Source organism: Camelus bactrianus, chromosome 17 (genome assembly GCF_048773025.1).
Source record: "Camelus bactrianus isolate YW-2024 breed Bactrian camel chromosome 17, ASM4877302v1, whole genome shotgun sequence".
Classification (NCBI taxonomy): domain Eukaryota; kingdom Metazoa; phylum Chordata; class Mammalia; order Artiodactyla; family Camelidae; genus Camelus; species Camelus bactrianus.
The window spans coordinates 37,625,689-37,629,436 of NC_133555.1; positions in this window are offsets into that span (position 1 = coordinate 37,625,689).

Consider the following 3,748-nt stretch of genomic DNA (forward strand, 5'->3'; position numbering starts at 1 on the left):
CTGTGGGTGATCAGGCCTTGCCCAGGTTCCGAGCATCTCCAGTCCCAACAAATCCAGGGGAATCCCAAAAAGCGAGTCAGGTACTGACTTACCTGAAGACCACCACGTGGATTCCTGAACATTGAGTACCTTGGACGTTAAGTCCCCTGTTGCTTGAGTGTGGCACGAAGAAAGGGGCAGGAGGTGAGAATTCAGGTGCAAGCCAGACAGGCTCGGGATGGGAGGATATGGGCAAATGGCTCAACTAGCCGAGTAGGATGGTGCTCAAGGCTAGGAGTTCTTGGACCCGAGTCTCCTCCTGATCCCCGACAGCCCTGGCATTTTATTGAATTATAGAACACACAGGTAGGAGTTGGGGCAGGGCTGCTTGGGGATTAAAGGAATGGGGTAGTGGTGAGTTTTGATTGGTGACCTTTAAGGTGTTAGGGGTGTTTAGCACTCTAAAGGTGTGGGGCAACTGTCCATCGGCTATTTTACCTAAACTCTACTTGCTCTGGTTTTGGTGGTTAGCTAGGTGTTGCTTTTTGCAAGCAGTCTCCTTTGCTGGCCCTTTCCTAGAGCAATGCTGTACTTTTGGTTTTGCCTTGTGAGTCTAGTTTAGTTTTGGAGCAAGCTAGCCTGCTTAAGCCTTACAAGATCATGGGATTTTTTTTCATTTAAAACTTCAATCTGTCCATGATGCCAGAGACCCCTGGTCCTCCCTGTGACAAATTTTTCTTCCATTCCCAATGTCACCATAGCCACTCCCCACCCCCCACCCCCGCTTAAAAGTCACTTATAGAGTCTGATTTTTCTAGCCATAACATCCAGGTTCCTTTCTGTCACCTTTCTCCTGTCATAACTGTATGAATTCAGACAGACAGGACTACCTTTAAAAACATCAGTGTGTTTTCACCACCCCATTCTTAAGATTATTTAAACATAAACTGCTCCTGGCCTGGAATTGCACATTTTTTTTTCCCACAAGCACTCACCTCTGCAAAGAGTTTACAACTACCTTTTACTTTAGAATAAGAAATTATTTTCCCAAATGTGATGAAAACCTAACTGATCCATGGCTTAACTGGGCAACATGAAAAATCCTGGTCACTGAATCCATTGTAAATAGTATTTTAATGGGAGTACTGTGTGTGTCCTGCAGGGTGTATTTTTGTCTGTTGTGGCTTTAAGGAAAAATATACTTTTGGGGCCTATGGTATGCTTTGATGGTTGGCCCTTAACATGATAGTGACTTTTGAGTTATCTAACTGTACCCGCATCTGCCCAGAACAAAACTGAGACATCTCACTAGTCAATTCCCGTTGTTTGCATTATTGAACCAAATTAAACTACCAGGAGCTATTCATGATTCAAAATTTGCTTCTTTTGGTAGATCCCTATTCCCTTGCATAGGACTAAGTGCAAGGCAGGTTATGATTAGGAATGGTCTTAACTGTTGAAGATATTGCAGAATCTAATGCTAATACAGTAACTGCCCAACAGGAATCCCTAAACTCTCTGGCCAGTGTTGTTCTTGATAATAGGATAGTCCTTGATTATCTTTTCACTGGACAAGGTGTCTGTGCTGTGGCCAACACCACTTGTTGCACTTGGATTAACACTTCAGGGTAAGTTGAGACTCAGCTATATGAGGTCACTGAACTAGCAACTTTGCTTAAGAAAGTGACTCTTTCAATGAATATACTTATGTTCATGTATAACTGAAAAATTGTGCTCTACACTAATTTGACACAACATTGTAAAATGACTATAACTCAATAAAAAATGTTAAAAAAAAAATAAAGAAAGTGACTCCTTCAACAGGGTCTTTGAGTTATTTGATTCTGATCGGTTTGGGTCTTGGGGACCATGGTTCCCAAGCACACTCCAGGCATGGGGAACTATCCTGCTTATAATAATCATAGTCGCCTCTCTGCTGTGCTGTAGTCTCTCAAAAGCTTTAAATGCATGTTTGCATCCACTAACCACCAAGCAAATGATCTCCCTAAGGTTAGAATGTCAGAAAAATAAGAGTATAAAGAGAAAAAAAATACCATATGATATCACTCATAAAAAAAAAAAAGAAAAAAAGAAGACACTAATGAACTCATCTGCAAAACAGAAACAGACTCACAGACATTGTAAATAATCTTATGGTAACCTGGGGAAAAGGGGTAGGAAGGGATAAATTGGGAGTTCAAGATTTGCAAATAATAACTACTGTATATAAAAATCGATAAAAAACAAATTTCTTCTGTATGGTACAGGGGATTATATTCAATATCTTGTAGTAACCTATAATGAAAAAGAATACAAAAACGAATATATGTAAGTATATATATGACTGAAACATTTCACTGTGAGGAGGAAAAATCAGACAAGTTACCCCTCCCTGCAGCCCCTGTAACTGCTTACTTCTGCTTTTATAAACCGCTGCTGCTTGCAACAGTTGAGTGGAAACTTACTGCACCCAAGCTGAAAAGTCCCAAATACCCAGAAGTGTTACGAGTATAAGAGACAATCAGACCCCAAGCCCGGGGCTCAGCCTTTGGAGGTGACTCCGCTGGTCTAGCACTGGTCCGGAATAAAACAGTCTTTTCTGATCCTCCAAGTGTGTGTCATCTGTCACTTCCCACCAGGCGTAATTCTTCTGTAACATTTCTGGTGCAACTGTACACCAGAAATCAACAGATTGTAACTGAGTATACTTCAGTTAAAAAAAAAAGTAAAAGAAAAAGTAACATATAATTACCAACTTAAAGAATATGAATCTGATATCCTGACCTGTGATTACCACACAGACAACCAGGAAAAACTATGAGAACATTAGAGTCGTAGCTGGGCGAAGCACTAAAGCCTTAAAATTTTGCTCAGTCTCTCAGGCTGAGAGTCTGACCAAAGAGGGAGAATTGTTAAAGACAAGACAATAGGCCCCAGACAATGTAGCTCACGCTAAACCCCAAGTCTCCAAAGCAAAATTTAAGTTACTTACAGTTTCAGCTCTGTCAGAAAAGAAATCTTTGGTCCAGTCAATCAGGAATCACCTGATCAGCATTTGTTAGTAATTTGCTTGATAAACCTCTGCCATCCCCTATAAGGAAAGTAACCTTGCAATAACCAATCTGCCTTTTTGCCTAGTATAACCTTCATTTCTGCTCCCTTCTGCCTATAAAATCTTTTGCTATGTAGCTCTTCAGAGCTCCTTTTTAACTGTTAAATAGGATGTTGTCTGACTTGTGAATTGATGATTAAAGCCAGTAAGATATTTAAAATTTACTCGGTTGAATTTTGTTAACAGGAGAAAACAGCTGGAAGCTGTAGTGGGAAGTTTTGGGCGTCTGCGGCTTGGGAATGAGCAAGTACCCTCTGATCATGGTGGTGATGGAGGAAGAGACTGTCCTGGAACACAGCCTACTTCAGGATCTGGTTCCCCTCGTTGAAGGGGACCCCAGGGAGTAATGAGTGGCCTCTTTAACAGCTCCTTCTGGCCAGCCTGGTCAGCTAGATCTTGCTGGTCCCTAGGTTTGATCCCATTCTTCCCTGGGAGGAGGGAACCCTAAAGGGAAGCCCTGTACACACATTTGGAGGAAGGCAGGAAAACAGGACAAGGTTGATAGAGCTCTGTGGTACGAAAAGAAGGCCTGCGTCCAGTGGGTTAGGTCGGGCCGAAGACCGTGGGCTGGGAGGCCTCCGAGCCCGGCAGTCGGGCCCGGGAGAAGTCGAGAGATTGGCCTCCCAGAGTCCTAGAGAGGCCGAGAGGCCCGGGGCG